This window comes from Gopherus flavomarginatus, chromosome 3 (assembly GCF_025201925.1).
Source record: "Gopherus flavomarginatus isolate rGopFla2 chromosome 3, rGopFla2.mat.asm, whole genome shotgun sequence".
NCBI lineage: Eukaryota > Metazoa > Chordata > Testudines > Testudinidae > Gopherus > Gopherus flavomarginatus.
In genome coordinates, this window is record NC_066619.1 from 12,661,331 (window position 1) to 12,679,993 (window position 18,663).

The window sequence follows — 18,663 nt, forward strand, 5'->3', positions numbered from 1 at the left end:
TGATCCAAACCAAAGAAAACTGAAATGAAGCACTGTAAGGTGTAGGGGTTTCTTTCTTTAAAAAAACATTATTTACATAAAAGTATATAAGAAACAGATAATAGAAATAGAAGTGAACTCTAGCCCATAGACAGGGAGACCCTAATCCTGCAGTTCGATCCATGCAAACGGACCTTTTCTACTTCCCATCCTGGATCCATTTGCAGGATTGACACCTTGGAGGACATTGTATATAAACCTGACTCTCTCATTTTCTGTAAATGTTTCTGCAAACAATCACTCATTCTGAATATTTTTGAAAGGCAAATTAAAAAGGCCATGCATACGGTTCAGTTTTTATCTTAACAAATGTTTTCAATTCATATGTTTTTGCAATAAATGCTCAGTTTACATCCAGGCTTAAACACTTGTTTTTCTTCCTGTGCTTTGCATAGGAGGTAGCAAAAGTTGCATTATTGATGGCTTCTGCTATCTTTAAATATCGAGCTCCCAGCCCTGATCCTGCAAAGAAAACCACACAAAACTGCAGTTATTTCACTGGCACTCTGCATGGGCTCAGGGAGAACTCACTTATGCTTTTTCCCCCCTTCCAGTATTGGGGTCTTAAATTGAAACCATAGTTTGCACTGAGTGCACGTATAGATTCAATACCCCCGAGCTACATAGTGGGGGCAAATGTGCAAGTAAAGCATAAGAACAATTGAAGATACTATTGTTTTATTAAGGAAACTGTGGACAAGTGGTTAAAGGAGTATCACTGACTTAAATCACACTTCTGAATGATTTTCTTTCTTTCTTTTTTGTTTCTGCTTTTAAGTAGATCACTTAAGATTGCTGTAGTGGAAAGAATTGTGGGAAAATCAGGGCCAGCGCTTCCATTTAGGTGGCTTAGGCAATCGCCTAGGGCGCCAGGATTATTGGGGGGTGGCATTTTGCCGGCTGGGGGTGGCAGGTGGCTCCGGTGGACCTGTCGCAGTTGTGCCTGCAGAGGGTGCCCTAGTCCCGCGGCTCCAGTGGACCTCCCGCAGGCACGGCTGCAGCAGCTCCACTGGAGCCACGGACCAGCGGACCCTCTCCGCAGGCACGACTGCGACAGGGCCACCAGAGCTGCGGACCAGCGCACGGGGCAGTGAAATGGCCGTGCGCCTAGGGTGCTAAAAACACTGGCGCCGGTCCTGGGGAAAATATTTATCTATTTTTCTAGTTTAATTTGTTTGACAATACTTCAGAGATGTCAGTCAGTTTCCCTTTGTGTATGGATCTTATACACAGCAAAGGGGAAGGCAGTTTTTGTTTTTGTTTTTGAAGGGGGAGAGGCAGGGCCAGCTCTAGCAATTTTGCCGCCCCAAGCTCTGCGGCATGCCGCGGGGGGCGCTGCTCCGGTGGACCTCCCGCAGGCTTCCCTGCGGGCGGTCTGGTGGTCCCGTGGCTCTGGTGGACCTTCTGGTGGACCTCTCGCAGGTGTGCCTGCGGATGCTCCACCGGAGCCGTGGGACCAGCGGACCCTCCACAGGCACGCCTGCGGGAGGTCCACCGGAGCCACCTGCCACCCTTCCGGCAACCGGCAGAGCGCCCCACGCAGCATGCCGCCCCAAGCACATGCTTGGAGTGCTGGGGCCTGGAGCCAGCCCTGGGGAAAGGGAGACTGTACAACCACAACCATTGTGTGTCGGGGAGGGGGGGGCAGAAGGGGAATGAGGAGCAGGTGTATTTCATGAAACACTCTCTCAATAAAGATAACTATTAAAAACAAAAGCAAAAAGCCAGCCAATGTTAATACTGTATCTGAGCTGGGAACCTGGTTGCTGAGTTATGGCCCTCCTGACTTATGAATGATCTGAGAAATTGGGTTTTATGATGGAAATAGGAACTGACCCTTAGTAATGTCTCTGCAATAATGAATATTTATAATGCAAGTTGTAATAGTTAAGAATCCCTTCCAGGAGTAGGGGAATCTGTAACTCAATCTCTTATTGATGATGTTTTTTCCTAATAATGTTTTTACTTACTGTTTTGTTTGGAGAAGCAGTCTGGTCTAGTTTATGGGACTGTGGGCTGTTAGTCAGGAGACCTGAGTTCTAGTCTTGACATTAACCTACTGTATGACTTTGGGCTAGTCTTATCTGTGAGGTAAGGCCATGCTGTTATCCCTGTTTTTTTCAGAATGGGAGCTGAAGCACAGACAAGTGACTTGCCCAAGGTCACATAGGGACTTGACCCCAGCTCTCTCAAGTCCTAGGCGATTAGCCTGACTGCTGCACCATCCTTCCTTTCTATGCAGCTTTCCCATCCCCTCTACAGGGCAGAGACCATTTCTTACTAAACCTAATTTGTTTCAAGTCTGAACTTAAGTTATGGAGTGGGTGGTATGACGTAGCTGCCAACTATGGCATATGGCCCATCTGCGACTGCTATTGGCAAATATCATCTCTGGCAGCCAGAGATGGGACAATAGATGGGGAGGGCTCTGAGTTACTATAGAGAATTCTTTCCCAGGTGTCCGGCTGGTGGGCCTCACCCACAAGCTCTGGGTCTGATTGATTACCATAGTTGGTCTTTGGAAGGAATTTTCTCCCAGGTCAGATGGCAGAGATCCTGGGAAGTTTTATGTTCCTTTGCAGTATGGGGCCCAGGTCACTTTCTGGTTTGAACTAGGGTAAATGGTGGGTTCTCTGTAACTTGACGTCTTGATTTGAGGACTTAAGTAATTCAGCCAGAGGTTATAGTTGTGTTACTGGAGTGGGTGGGTGAGGTTCTTTGGCTTGTGATATGCAGGAGGTCAGACTAGATGATCATGATGGTCCCTTCTGACCTTAAAGTCTGAGTCTTTTTTGAGTTTTTATGAATCTGGGTTTTTATGGTGCCTAGCACAATATGGGTGGGGCCTCTGGGTTCTACCATAATACAAATACATAATACCATAACTTGTTGCAGGTCCTGGACAGATTAGCTCAGTAGTTTATGCACAGTATGTTCTGTATGAGCTCCAGACTCTCTTGTTCCAGCCAGTTTTTTCTGGATCTCTGCCATGTCTTTTCCTCACCCCATTAATGTAAATGTGGTGTGAACACTATTTGAAAGAGCTATTTAGAAATCTCACCCTTATGTAAGTAAAGGGTTTTACTAGTTAAAACAGAGTAAAGCAGTGCAAGGTGATCTATATAAGATATTCAGCATCGTCCACTTTTTTTTTTAAAAATGCATCTGGCCTAATTTAATGAAAGGTGGTAAATAGCTATACCTTCTCTCTAGAGCCACTTTGGGCCATGCCAGTGGCAGTGGGAGTTGTCTGGATGAAAAAGGGCAATTATTTTTATAATGTCCTCAGTGCAAACTACAGCCTCTTGTTGCTTCTGTTTCTACACAGCTACACCCCCTTTACTTTAAGACATTTGTTTGGGCAGCTAGACTCTAGGAAACCAGCATGACTTGGTTTGGATCAAAAATGAAATTCTTTTCTAGCATGACAAAACCAAACAGCCTCTCTTAAATCCACCCATCTCTGCAAACAAAACAGGGCTCCAATATGCTTTCTGGTGAGGGAGAAAAATGCTCGTCTAATAGGTTTGCAATTAAAAATGTTATGGGAACTTGATGGCTGAGAGTCCTGATCTTTTCTTATCTAACTAGTTCCGTCAAATGACTGTTCAATGGCCTACCTGAAATGAACTGGTGGTCTCAGTCCTGTTCTTAATGGGTTTACGGGACCAATATTATACTTGATACAATTAATACTCTGGCTGATCTCAGAAGCCAAAGTCTAAATAGGGAGGAAAGAGCCAAATATGCTCTCACTCCAGAGGAGGAAGTTTTAGGAGACATGTGTGAGGTAGTGGCAGGATGGCTTCAGGACAGATTACAATGCCTTTGTTCAAGCAATATAGATTGAGTATTCTAAGGTCCTTTCATTTACAACTAACAGATTATGAAACAAATTAACAATACTCAGCACTTAACAGCTCTGCTCATCAACATGCTGTGCAAACATGTAGTAATTCATCCTCCAACCCCACTCTAAGGTTGCCATGTAACCTTTGCCCACATTTTATAGAAGGAGAAAGTGAAGTAGGTAGGTGTGAAAATCAAGGTCCAGCCACCCCAAACATCAAACAGAAGGATTAAACCCCTAGAATAAACAGTTAAACCATCTGATTGCATACTATATTATCATAATGTACAAATATATCGAGTAGTCTCTTACAAAAACTTGCCATATTCCAAAAGTAGCACTTGTACATATCTCATACAGGCTATGACTGTGAATGTGTTTGTATCTAAAGAGAGACTATAAAGAAAACTCTGCTCACAAACTGTGGTGCAATTTCAGCTCCACCTCACAGCAGGGCAGCCAGCGCCTTCCAAACGGGTTTATTTACACAAAACCATATATTGTCCAGACCAGGAAAAGACAACAGTGGCCAGTGGAGTTAATGGAAAGACATTGAGACAACTCAAAAGTGAAAATACCTCAGCTCTTGAACATGAAGTCAGAGGGAGTTTTCCCACTCTGACCAACCCTGAGTCGCGGTGGACTGGAAACAGAGACAGAAACTTGAGACAGTCCCGCTCTGGAGGTAGGAGGTTGCCCAGAAATACTGGATTCCTTCTATAACTAGGGGCAGGGCGGGTGCAAGGATGTTTCGCACCCTAGGCGAAACTTCCATCTTGCAACAGCCCTCCCCCTGCCCCGAGCCCCGTGGCAGCTCCCACCCCCGCCCTGAGATGCCCCCCCTGCAGCAGCTCCCCCCCTCCACCCTGTGGTGCTCCCCCCAACCCCCCGGCGGCAGCTCCTCCCTTCCCGGGGAACCGTGCAGGAGCTCCCTGCCCCAGCTCACCCCTGCTCCACCTCCTCCTCGAGCATGCCGTCACCACTCCACTTCTCCCACCTCCCAGGCTTGCGGTGCCAGTCAGCTGTTTGGCGCCGCAAGCCTGGAAGGGAGAGAAGCAGAGGGGGGCGGCATGCTCAGGGGACGAGGCGGAGCAGAGGTGAGCTGGAGAGGGGAGTTTCCCTGCATGCTGCCCCCCCCCTTACTTGTTGCAGGCTGCCCTCCCCGCGCCCCCCAGCTCTAGCTCCCTCTGCCTAAATGGCAATGACGACTGGGGTGGCCGAAGATCCGGTCACCGCCGAAGGGCCTGAAATGTCGCCCCCAAAATGCTTGCACCTTAGGCAACCGCCTAGGTCGCCTAATGGGTTGCGCCAGCCCTGACTAGGGGGTATGCTGAGAAATGGTTTTAAGGCAATTGGTAACTCTTATTCAAAAAGGGATTTTAGCTAATATGAAAGTGTAAAGCCTAAGGATGCATTTTTGTTTCCTATGTAACTTACATATGTTTGCTCTCCCTTACAATTTCATCTTTGAATCCCTCATTTTTCTGTTTGAACTGGTTTATTTCCATCCCAAGCAGGGATCTGGTGTGCAAACTGTCTGGAGTATGATGCCAAAGTGAGCTGACAACTCAAGGGCTGGATTCACACTTTTGGGGGTACACACCAGAGGGGAGCAGTCCAAGTGTCTGATAATTAAGAACTCAAGGAGGGATGCATTTGAGAGACCCAGGACTGAAAGGACTGTTGATATATAACTGGAGAGCCAGGGTGAGACCTTTACTTGTGGGGAGACTACTGCAGTCAGGGAACTGAACCATAGATGCCCAGCATGAAGGCCCCTGAAATACAAGGCAAACAGTGACAGAACTCGTTACTTGTCTGGACCCCAAAACATCACAGTAAGTTAAATGGTGCGTGACCTTACAGGCAGTCCATAGTAGAGCAAAATTAGAATGTGGACTAGGCATGTCCAAAGTCTTTCTTGAGCTTTCTAGGTTAAAGCTAAACCAAACAGGATCAAAGCACTCTAGCTGCTGTGAAGGTTATAAATGGACCAGGAATTGTATTTTATCTACTTGAAAAGATTAGCCTTAGAGTTTCTAGAGAGGTTCTAATAAATGATGACAGGTAAGTGAAGACTAGATGTTACTGCCGCATAGAGTTTCGTAGCTCTGAGTTCCTGTTTCCTCTCGATGTTCCTAAGACTGGATCAGCTGCTACTCAGACTAATTTTAGAGCAATGGGGATTTTCTGCCTAAATGCTTTCAACCCCATGAATTCTTTCCTTCCATCTGGGAAGCTAAAATGCAAGAAAGCAAGAACTCCAATCCTCAGACAAAGCCGTTCTCCAAACCTGTAGCATGTTTGCAAAATTGCTTCTGGGATGTAAGCAAACCAGTCTTGTATCTTGAATGCTGCAATGTCTTTCTCTCATGACAAATCCTATCTTGCCCCATTTATATCTATTCAGACTGTTGCAAAGTTCATTTTACTTGCTTGTTGCTTCAACCCCTCTCCCCCCTCCTCATCCTTCCACTAGCTCCCCCTTCTCTATGCATCAATCACATGCTGCTTGTCTTCACTTTTAAAGCTCTTCGTGGTGCGTACCCCACCTTACACATTTCTTATATGCAATCAATGTTGGCATCATTGACAGAAGGGAGGTAGGAATCAATTTTGATTATCCTTTTTGTCTGACTTTTTGCAATAAGCACACTCGCCCCCTGTGCCTGGAAGGAGTGCCCTGTAAACAGCCAAAAGCCACCTCATTGTCCTCCATCAGAATCCTCCTTAAAACTGTCTGTTGCAATGCGCACAAAAAGCTCTACATTGGTTACACAGCTGGCTTGCTATGACCACTCTTTATCCTGCAACTCACAATTATCTATGAATGGGCGTTTCCTCCATCTGTTTGGTTTTTTGTTCCTATTTACAAGTATTCCCCTCTGGGCAAGCTTTTTGGGGCAGAGACAGTCTTTTTGTCAGTCACAATGAAACCCTGATCCTTAATTGGGAGCCCTCTAGGTAACAAGCAATGTAGGCACTTGTATGCTACAGTGATGGTGGCAATGTAAGAAATTTATATAACTACTCAGTGTCTTCAAGTGATGACCCAACCCTTTGACTATTGGTTATCTGCAACACAGTTTGAGATGATGCTATCCATTATTGTTGCATTTAAATCAATAGGAGCTTAGGAAGTGCCAGCCTGATGCTGCCAATAGTATGACAAGTGTATTTTAACTGGGGGCTGGTCTACACTAGGGGAGGGGATCGATCTAAGATACGCAACTTCAGCTATGGGAATAGCGTAGCTGAAGTCGAAGTATCTTAGATCAAGTTACCTACCATCCTCACAGTGCGGGATCAACGTCCGCGGCTCCCCTTGTCAACTCCGCTACCGCCGTTCGTGTTGGTGGAGTTCCGGAGTCGACAGGAGCACGTTCAGTGATCGATATATCGCGTCTAGATAAGACATGATATATCAGTCCCCGAGAAATCGATTGCTACCCGCCGATACAGCCGGTAGTGAAGACGTACCCTAAAATTTACTCGGTTGACAGTAAGGCTAGTTAGAATCTTGCAAGAAATTCAAATTATATTTTAAAAAAAAGTCCCCAAATACAACCTTTTAAAAAGCATGTATAAGATTTGCAATGGTGAACAAACATTCAGTAGCAGAGCAATAGATGAGGAAACTCTAGTAGTTTTCTTTTCTTTTTGTGTGTGTTTGGAGGGGAGTTAAGAGCTGATTGTGAGTTTTTTCCAGTAAAACCTCTTTTATTGGAAAATGCTAATCTGTCAAAACTGAAACTTTTTTTCACAGAGAAGTATTGGCTTAGATGGTGGTGGGTTTTTTTGTTTTGTTTTTAGGTTTAGGATGAAGGGAAGCCCAGAATAGGTACTAGTCTGGTGTTTATGGCAATCACCTGGGATGTGGGAGATCAATGTTCAAGTCCTTGCTCTACCTGATTCAAACAGTTTCATGAAAAAGAGTGTTTCACAGTGACCAAAAAAATTTAAAAAAACTTCAACCAGATCAAGTCTAGATGAGGATTAGGAGGAAACATCTCCCAGGTGTAGGTGTTCTTCCCTCTCCCCTATCATTGTCCACTGAAGGGACTCTTACACCTTAGTCTGTGGGCTGGTCTACACTAGGGGGGGAAATCTATCTAAGATACTTCGACTTCAGCTATGCTATTCCCATAGCTGAAGTTGCGTATCTTAGACCGAGTTACCTACCGTCCTCACAGCGCAGGATCGACATCCGCGGCTCCCCCTGTCGACTCCACTACCGCCGTTCGCGTTGGTGGAGTTCCGGAGTCAACAGGAGCTCGTTCGGGGATCAATATATCGCATCTAGATAAGATGCGATATATCGAACCCCGAGAAATTGAATGCTACCTGCCAATATGGCCGGTAGTGAAGATGTAGCCTGAGGAACCTATTGCTCAGAAATCAAATACATGACTGGATGGACCAATCCAGTTCTAGTATGGCAATTTCTAAGCTCCTAGACCACTTCCAATGAAATCTGTAGTTATCAAACAACCATAAGCAGAAGGTGTAGAACCACAGAAAACAGATGTAACTTCTTAGATCTGTCATTAAATAGATTCACATCACCTCAAATGTAAAGGGCTGCCCCAGGAGTAGAACCAGGTAGCAAAGGAATTTCATAGATGATACACTTCCATCCTGGAAATATATCTGGTGACGTAGTCTCCGAAAAGAAGAAATTGAAGCCCTGTAGCTCAAACTAGATTGGAGGATGAGCTGAGACAGTATATTGACAGGAAATGGGCAAGGATATCTGATAGGTATTTACTTTTCTATGGATGAAATCCTGACCCTGATGAAGTCCATGGAAATTTGTCATTGACTTTAACAGGACCAGGGTTTCACCCTAAATCAAACACCATCATCCCAAGTGCTCAGAGATAATGTTTACGAACATATTCTGAAGATTTTTCAGAATGTTCAGGCTTGATAGTTTTAATTTTGAGCCAGTTCCTATGGCGCCCAAGCCAGTTTGCTTACCTGCCTGGGACCCTAATGACAGCTGGCATGCCACCATTTGCCACGCTTATAGGGCACCTTGCCCATTGCAGAGTTCAAACTACATTGCAAACACACAATTCGGACATCTCTAATTTGAGCATCAACTGGACTTTGCATCATCATGCTCTTTATGAAAAAGCAAGTTCTCATTTTATGCTGCTGCTGCAGCTGAAAAAATAAATGAGGCATTCAAAGGGGATCTTTAAACATGTCCTTTTTTTCAGTATTGAAAAATAAAAGGTTACCAAACCCTTGATACCTGCTGTTGAGGGTATTTGCACGTTAAATAAAGCAGACAAAAGAGATGAGCAATTTTGTTCTGGCCACATTCTAAATGTCAGCACCACTGTTTATTGTGTCTCGAAGTAATCAGTTTCACTGGAGGTCCAGCAACTATGGCTGGCCCTATCGATTGAAAATGAGAGCCATGGTTTCTCTTTCCTTAGTCACCTTGTTACCTTCTACAATGACCTCTGCCTATGCAGTTGTAATGGCAGAGCTTTTGAAGCATGGATCTAGTGAACACACATTCAATGTCTTTTCCATCCAATTAAGTTTTTTTACTATCATTCCCCTTTATCTAGCCTTTGTAATTGGATTCCCAGTTTCTCAATTTTCATGGCAGTGAGGGGGAAAATGATAGCTAGTAACTGATAAAAAATAAAATGCTATAATTTAATTTTGCTTGAAGAGTTCTTTCTTTGAGCCTATTTTTTTTTAAATGTTCCAGAGTTGGTGACCTAGTAAGGTGTATCCAGTAGCTTTTATCTAATCAAAATATCTCCTATTCTGTAGGTATCAGGAGGCCATGAAAATATACAATAAGCCACCAGGATTTTGTCATTGTAAAAAAAAATCCAAGAAGGATCAGCTGAAGGAGCTCTGTAGGTAATTGTGGAGGGAGGCAGCAGGCAAGTCATGGAGTCGGGAAGTCAGGGCTCTTGGGACTTGGATCGAGGATGAACACCACCATAACAGGCAATACTGATTGCTCACTACTCTACCTATTGACTCCCAGACTCAAATGCACTTCATTTTGTTAAATCTCTAACTGTCTGGCCTTTAAGGCAGTGCAAAGGCTTCAGGAAAGGGTCAGTTCTTACTGTACTCTTTCTCTCTCTCTTCTTTTTTTAAACTACTTCCCTGAGCCATGTGCACATGGTGGGATCCATCAAGTGATCTTGAAAATACAAAGATCAGCACCCCTAAATCATTGCCATAAGAACTGGTGTGTCGTCATTGCCAGTTCTTAGTACAGGAATGGTAAAGTCTTAATGCCTGCGAAAGTCAGTAGGAATCTGTAATATTTTCTGTTTCTGAGGATACCTTTGGTCACCCAAAATATTGTCAGTGTGTGGCTTCTGTCTTAGAGGGATGTACAAACACTTTCTTGGGACATGTCCAAGAACTTGGTTACCCTAAATAGTGTAAAATTATAAATGCTATGAAATCTTGTGATGTATGGAATAAACTGATCACCACTTCTGTGGCTCAGGGCAGTCTTAACTTAGTTGGAATGAATGCATACTTCAGTATTCTGTCCCTGTTAGTGACCAGGGCATGGGACGTCATGCCTAATGGTCAGAACAGGAGTCAAGGGTCAAGACTTGGACCCAAAGGTCAGAACCAGGTTACCTAGAGTGAGGCATCTTCTCTGTTTTTCTCTCTCCAAGCTACAGGCTCTTTGGGGCTACCTTCAAGAAAACCTTAGTGTTTCCATTCATCTGCCTCTCTGGCTGGGGTGCCAAACTTCTTTAGAAAAGAGAAGGATGGATCTTCATGACCCTTTCTGGGCTACAGGTCACTAAACAAGGTTACCATCCATAACTGGTACCACCTGCACTTATCCATTAGCTTTTTGAATGACTTTGGTGGAATAAAGTCATCTTGAAGTTAGACCTCAGGAGCATGTAACCTGGTACTGATTAGGAAGGGAAAGAAGTGGTGATCAGTTTATTCCCTACATGTCATGGGGATACAGTTGGTTGGTTGTCCCAGCCAGCAGACTTTTACAACACAACACCCAGAGCAAAATCTGACAAATTGGCTTCTGCTGTAAATGGTTTTGTGGGGTCCAGATGAGCACCCTGGCGAATCTCTTTAGTACAAACATTTTGAATATCTAGTTATGCTTTTTGGCCTGTACAGTGCTCCAGCAACCTTCCAGCACTTCATCAGTGTGATAACTTCATAATGTCCCTGACGATATCTACCTTGAGTATATCCTCTTCTTCCCCCGCCCCAGAACATACACAATCCTCATGTACGCAGTGTCCTGGAGAGACTTTGTCAGAGCCATCTGGATGCTAAGACTGAGAAGTGCAAGTTTGACCTGAGATACAACTGAATTCCTTGGGAATATCATCTCTCCTAAAGGGCTAATCATGGACACATGGGGGGGGGGGGCGCGGGGGACATATCTAACTGGGCCACATCAAAGGACATGGACAGGGCATAGCAAGTTCTGTGCTTTGCCAATTTTTACTTATCAAGGTGTTCTAGCTGTGATTTCCCTCTTTTCTATGGGTGTCCAGTTCACCTGGTCCTCAGAAGCCCAATCTGCCTTTCAACAACTAAAAGAGATTCACCAGGGTGCCCATCTGGATCCCACAAAACCATTTACAGCAGAAGCCAATTTGTCAACCTTTGCTCTGGGCATTGTGTTGTAGAAGTCTGCTGGCTGGGACAACGAACTGTATCCCTATGTCTTCGTATGCTAACCCAGGTGGAGAGGAACTATGAGTGACAAGGAGCTATAAGCTGTCAAGGCAGTCTTTGAAGAATTACACCATCTGCTGGAAGGGACCAGATTCCCAGTCAGGTCCTTGCAGACTACAAAAGAACCTGGAATATCTCTGGGCAGCCAGGCACATTAACAAATGTCAGATCCACTAGTCTGTCATCTTTGCCCAGTTTGATTTGTAATCACCTATCATCTGCGGACGAGAAAGGCCAATACTCATCCTTATGGGATAGAGTATCTTGACTCTGGTGGGAGAAGTCGTTCCATGGGTCTTGTTCCAAGAGACACCATTCTTGGTCACATTAAGACCTGTAACTTGGTATCTATTCAGGTCTGTCTGCAAAGGCCTATACTTTAAGAATTTAGGTGTATTCTTATCACTTAGCTAGTTATAGAGGTATAAAAGAGAGACTCAGAACTCACTGTCTATGTAATGGCCTTCTCTTACTGTGACAGTCTGAGGCCTGGTTCTTCAGCTAAGCAGCAGAGGCCAGCCATAAACTGGGAAATGTATGGTCACATTCCAAACTAGTCACATTGAAATAAGGTGCTATTGGCTGTTAGGAATACAATCCTGTCCTGATATTCCTGTCACCTCCAGAGAAAGGGAAGAGCCCAGAAGATGTAAAAGGAAACTTAGGGCAGGTCCAGACTAGAGCTTTAAATCGATTTTAAGAGCTCTAAATCTATTTAAAGCTGTAACCGTCCACACTACAGAGTGCATAAAATCGATTTTAAGGGTCCCTAAAATCGATTTTGGAACTCCATCTAAACGAGAGGAGTAACCCCAAAATCGATTTCTTAAAATCGATTTTATGATAGTGTGGACGGACATCGAAGTTAATGGCCTCCGGGACATATCCCACAGTGCTCTAGTGGCCGCTCTACACAGGTAAAGGTCCTCTTCTGCTGGCCAGGTAAACAGGAAAAGCCCAGGGAACTTTGAAATTCCATTTCCTGCTTGCACAGCGCGGTTTGCTCTCGCGTTCCCCGAACCCCCCTGCAAACCGCAGGGAAGGAGACCTGCTTGTTCGGGGAACGCGAGAGCAAACCGGGAAAGGAGACCAGCTTCGCCGCGGTTTGCTCTCGCGTTCCCCGAACCACCCAGCAAACCGCAGGGAAGGAGACCTGCTTGTCCGGGGAACGCGAGAGCAAACCGGGGAAGGAGACCAGCTTCGCCGCGGTTTGCTCTCGCGTTCCCCGAACCCCCCTGCAAACCGCAGGGAAGGAGACCTACTTGTTCGGGGAACGCGAGAGCAAACCGGGAAAGGAGACCAGCTTCGCTGCGGTTTGCTCTCGCGTTCCCCGGACCACCCAGCAAACAGCAGGGAAAGAGACCTGCTTGCTCGGGGTTCGGGGAACGCGAGAGCAAACCGGGGAAGGAGACCAGCTTCGCCGCGGTTTGCTCTCGCGTTCCCCGGACCACCCAGCAAACCGCAGGGAAGGAGACCTGCTTGTTCGGGGAACGCAGAGCAAACCGGGGAAGGAGACCAGCTTCGCCGCGGTTTGCTCTCGCGTTCCCCGAACCACTCAGCGCGAACTGACTGTGTGCCGTTTACAGGAAGGGGGGGGGTGAAGCTGTACCCAGAACCACCCAAGACGGGGACTTTGATCCCATCATGCACTGGGCTAGTAACCCATAATTCCAAAGGGCAGGGACCCGTGCAGGAACTGTGGGATAGGTACCCAGAGTGCAACGCTCCATCAAAAGATGGACGCCAGGGAAAATGGACGCTCAACATCGATGTAAGTACCTCTAGTGTGGATGCACAAAATCGATTTTATAAAACCTGCTTTATAAAATCGATTTTAAGCACATCGATTTTAGGCTGTAGTCTGGACGTGGGCTTAGTTTGATAGCATCCTGCCAGGCAAGAACTCACTTATCAATAGCTGGGATGTGAAATCCTCATTTCTATATTGTTCTATCACTGTAGTCTCCACTTCCCTATTGTTTGTCTGTTTAATCTCTGTCTGGTTCTGTGATTGTTTCTGTCTGCTGTATAATTAATTTTGTTGGGTGCAAACAACTGAAGGTGGTGAGGTATAATTGGTTAAATAACCATGTTACAATATGTTAGGATTGGTTAGTTAAATTTCAATCTAATGATTGGTTAAGGTATAGCTAAGCAGAACTCAAGTTTTACTATATAGTCTGCAGTCAAAGAGGAAGAGGGTGATGAGAACAGGGAGTGGGGATGGGGGTGGGGCAGTTGGGATCATGTTTTGCTAAAGGGGGGGGGAAGGAAACAGGGACACAGGCAAGGCTCTGTGGTGTCAGAGCTGGGAAGGGGGACACTAAGGAAGGAAACTGGAATCATGCTTGCTGGAGGTTCACCCCAATAAACATTGAATTGTTTGCACATTTGGACTTCGAGTATTGTTGCTCTCTGTTCATTCGAGAAGGACCAGGGAAGTGAGAGGGTGAAGGAATAAGCCCCCTAACAAGCACTATCTGCTGCCCAGGGCTGTGCACCTCTATCAAAGTATGAGTTTCTATGATCTGTGTGCATACCAAGACCCTCACTCAAATCTGCTTGGTCATCACCAGTCCCTACATATCCCACCTCAGCCATGGGTCACTGTCCTTGCAGACATCCAACAAAAAGGCGGAGGTTGCTGTTGAATATAAAGGAAATAGAGAAACTATCAGGTATTCTAAATACTGAACCTTTCTGTGTGGAAAAAACACTTGCTTTTGTTTTTGTTTTAAACCTACTGTCTATTAATTTCATTTGGTGGCCTCTACTTCTTGTGTTATGAGAAGGAGTAAATAACAATTCTTTATTTACTTTCTCCACACCAGCCATGATTTTTTTTAAGACCTTTATCATATACACCCTTAATCATCTCTTTTTTCCAAGCTGAAAAGTCCTAGTCTTATTAATCTCTCCTCATGTGGCAGATGTTCCATATCCCTAATCATTTTTGTTGCCCTTTTCTGAACCTTTTCCAATTCGAATATATCTTTTTTTGAGATGGAGTGACCATCTGCACATGGTATTCAAGATATGGGCACACCATGGATTTATATAGAGGCAATATATTTTCTGTCTTGTGATCTTTCCCTTTCTTAATGATGCCCAACGTTCTGTTTGCTTTTTTGACTGCTGCTGCACATTGTGGATAGTTCTCTGAAAACATCCACTCAATAACTCAAAGATCTTTCTTGAGTGGTAACAGCTAATTTAGACCCCATCATTTGATATGTAAAGTTGGGATTATGTTTTCCAGTGTGCATTCCTTTGCATTTATCAACATTGAATTTCATCTGCCATTTGTGTTGCCCAGACACTCAGTTTTGAGAGAGCCTTTTGTAGGTCTTCGCAGTCTGCCTGAGACTGACTAACTATCTTGAGTAGTTTTGTATCATCTGCAAAACTTGCCAACTCACTGTTTACCTCTTTTTCCAGATCATTTATGAATATGTTAAATAGGACAGTCCCAGTACAGACCCCTGGGGAACACTACTGTTTAGCTCTCTCCATTCTGAAAACTGACAATTTATTTCTATCCTCTGTTTCCTATCTTTTAAACAGTTACCAATCCACAAGAGAACCTTCCCTCTTAACTTATGACTGCTTACTTTGCTTAAGAGCCTTTGGGGAGGTACCTTGTCAAAGACTTTCTGAAAATCTAAATACACTATATCCACTGGATCCCCCTGGTCCACATGCTTGTTGCCCCCCTCAAACAATTCTAGTAGATTGGTGAGGCATGATTTCTCTTTACAAAAACTATGACTCTTCCCCAACAAATTATGTTAATCTGTGTCTGACCATTTTGTTCTTTACTAGAGTTTCAGCCAGTTGCCCCAGTACCAGCCAGTAATTGCTGGGATCACCACTGGAGCCCTTTTTTTAAAATTGGTGTCAGGTTAGCTATCCTCCAGTCATTTGATACGGAAGCTGATTTAAATGATAGGTGACAGACTGCAGTTAGTAGTCCTGCAATTTGAGTTCCTTCAGAACTTGGGTGAATACCATCTGGTCCTGGTGACTTATCACTGTTTAGTTCATCAAATTGTTCCAAAACCTCCTCTAATGACACCTTAATCTGGGACAGTTCCTCAGATTTGTTACCTAAAAAGAATGGCTCAGGTTTGGGAATCTCCCTTGCATCCTCAACCATGAAGACCAATGCAAAGAATTGATTTAGCTTCTCCACAAAGGCCTTATCGTCCTTGAGCGCTCCTTTAGCATCTTGATTGTCCAGTGGCCCCACTGGTTGTTTAGCAGGCTTCCTACTACTGATGTACTTAAAGTAATAGCAACATTTTTTTTGAGTATTTGGCTAGCTGTTCTTCAAATTCTGTTTTTGGCCTTCCTAATTCTATTTTTACACTTCAATTGCCAGAGTTTATGATCCTTTCTGTTTTCTAATGCGTTTGTTCTTATTTTGTCACAGTTAACATCAAAAAGTTCCTTTGGTTATTACTGTATTCCAAAGTCCTGGTTGGGAATCTCAAGGGAATGGTTCCAGCTATTGTGCTGCCTCCTCTGAGGAGGGTAGAGGAAGAATGGGGGAATTCTGCACCACTGTGCATATGCAGAATTCATATCCCCCACAGACTTCTTTGCTTCCTTGCAGAAAAATGACTTTCTGATAGGGAAGTTGCAAGAGTGGTCACATGTCCCTCTCCAGCAGAGCGGATGCATCTTTTCAGGCATCCAGAGCAGCTGGAAAATCTGGTAAATCACAGAAGGTGTTGGGACTGGGGATGCCCCGGCTAGTGGCTCCTAACCTGTGCTGGGCCCAGCTCCTAGTCCTGGCTGGGCTGGGTGTGGGGGTTCCTCTTCCCCCTGCAAGGAGAGACTTCGGGTCAGGTCACACCCATCCTCTGAAACCTTCCATGACTGCAGGAAGCTCTGCACCTCCCCTCCACTTCCTATCCCATCACTCCTCAGCTGCGGGAGCAAGGGTCATTGTACAGGGAGCTGTTCCACCTGCCTGCCATGCATGCATCTGGTCCCCCCTATACCCAGACCCCACTGTCAAGCCTCATCCCCTTTCGCCCAGTACCCCCCACTGATTACCCCCACCCTGCTGAGCCTCACCACCTGAATCCAGACCCTCTTGCTGAGCCCTCCACACTTGAACTCCCATCCCACCAAACCCCAGAACCCAGACCCTGCTACTGAGCCCTCCATACTGGACCCCTCACTAAGCCCTACCCCCCCTCATACCTAGACACCCCACCCCTGATGAGCCCCAACCACCTTCACCTAGCCCCCTCTGTAGAGTCATATTACCCTCAATGAGCCACTGTTAATCCAAATCTTATGCTTTCTGGCCTGCCCAGATGAAAACACTTCAGCATACTTAAGTTCTTTGCTGCCAAAGCTAAATAAATCTGACTAATTAGACTGTCTGTAACCCTCAGAAATAATTTATTCAAGTTTGCAGAAGCTTCAGTATCCCCAGTAAACCAGTTCTACTGTCATGCCATTAGCGTCCTGTATTCCCAATAAAACTCTTGGGTGAATTAGTCTCCAAAAAGTTTACTGACATGTGTCATGTTGATTTCCCAGGATTAGTGTGCTACAGTACATGCTCAAATAAAAGTAAAAACAGTCCCGTGTCTCTTGTCTTGATAAGAGGCTGAATCCCACAGTAGCTCACCTTTTGCGTGTTCATTTTCAAGTGTAGTGAGCTCAGTATTTGATGCAAAAATTTACAGCTTGTTTTCCACGTGCTTGTAAAATCATTTTCAGGGGTTTTTGTTTTGGTTTGTTTTTGTTATTAGACAAGGACTAGAAAGCACTACTGACTGAAAACATTTGAAATATTTTGATGGGAGAAAAGGGACATTTTCCAACACTTATTTGTCTGACCAGCTCTGTGAGATTGATAATTTTCCTCCTCTGAGTTCTGGGGAAAGATCTACAGAGGCCCTTGTGAATGAATTAGTGACAGGAGTGTGGCCTGAAGGATGAGGAACTGGGAGTCAGGAAAACTGGCTTCCCTTCTTAGCAGGGCAGTGACAGAGCCATGATTTTGGGCAAGTCACTTCAGTGTCTTTCCTTTTCAACCTTTGTCTGTCTAGTGTGTGTGTATATATAGGTATTAAGCTCCTGGGTGTCTTTTTGACTGTGTAAAAGTACTTACTGTGTAAGTACAATGCCTAGCGAAATGACACCCAGTTGTGGCTTCTAGGTACAACTGTACTATGCATAACACCAAAACTGAGAATAAATGCACCGTCTTCTAGCTACCAAAGTCTGACTAAGGCAGCATTTTCTGTGGCTCCCAAGTCAGCCATCGCTCTTCTATGCAGACTGCTTCTAGTTCTTCCACGTAAACAGGACCTATATTCTTGAAACCACTTTATGGAGGTGGTGGAGGCAATTAGCTTGGGTACCAACATGACATTTTTGAAGCCCATCAGGCTCCTCATGAGGCACCTTCTGACCACAGGAATTTGGCATGGCTGACACCCTTGAGCACGCCAGCTGCTCCGGAAGACTCTGTAGCTGTGTGATTGTAGTGTATCTGCATTCAGCTGAGTGCCATGTAATTCTCCACTCAAGTTAATTGAATCTGAATATACTTAGAAAAAACATATTAAATCAGACAGCCCAGCAATAGAGTCAGATTAGTAGTTAGGACTTTTGGATAAAAGATTATATTATTGAGTTACTCTGTTATTTTGATTCCCCGTTTAGTTAACAATTTGTTGTATGGCATTTTAGTCAAGTCTACAGCAGGCTCGCTGAAGGGCCTTATTCTAATAAGTAATGCAATTTGGAAAGGTAGGAAATTGCAGAAACTCGTTTAGTTTCAGTCATGTTACTAGTTTGCAATTCTATATTGATTTTTTTTCTCTGTCCCATTATACATAGGCTGTGTTCTCTAATGGATTTAAAGTCTGCTGATTAATGTGAGAAAAGAATCATACTTTGTTTTATTGTAAGGGTAAATAATGTCTCAACTACAGCCTTTTCAGAGCATTAATGTGATGTGGCACCATCACAATCAGGCTGGGGGAATATTCACTAACTTTTTTTTTTTAATGGATTTCCTTCAGCAG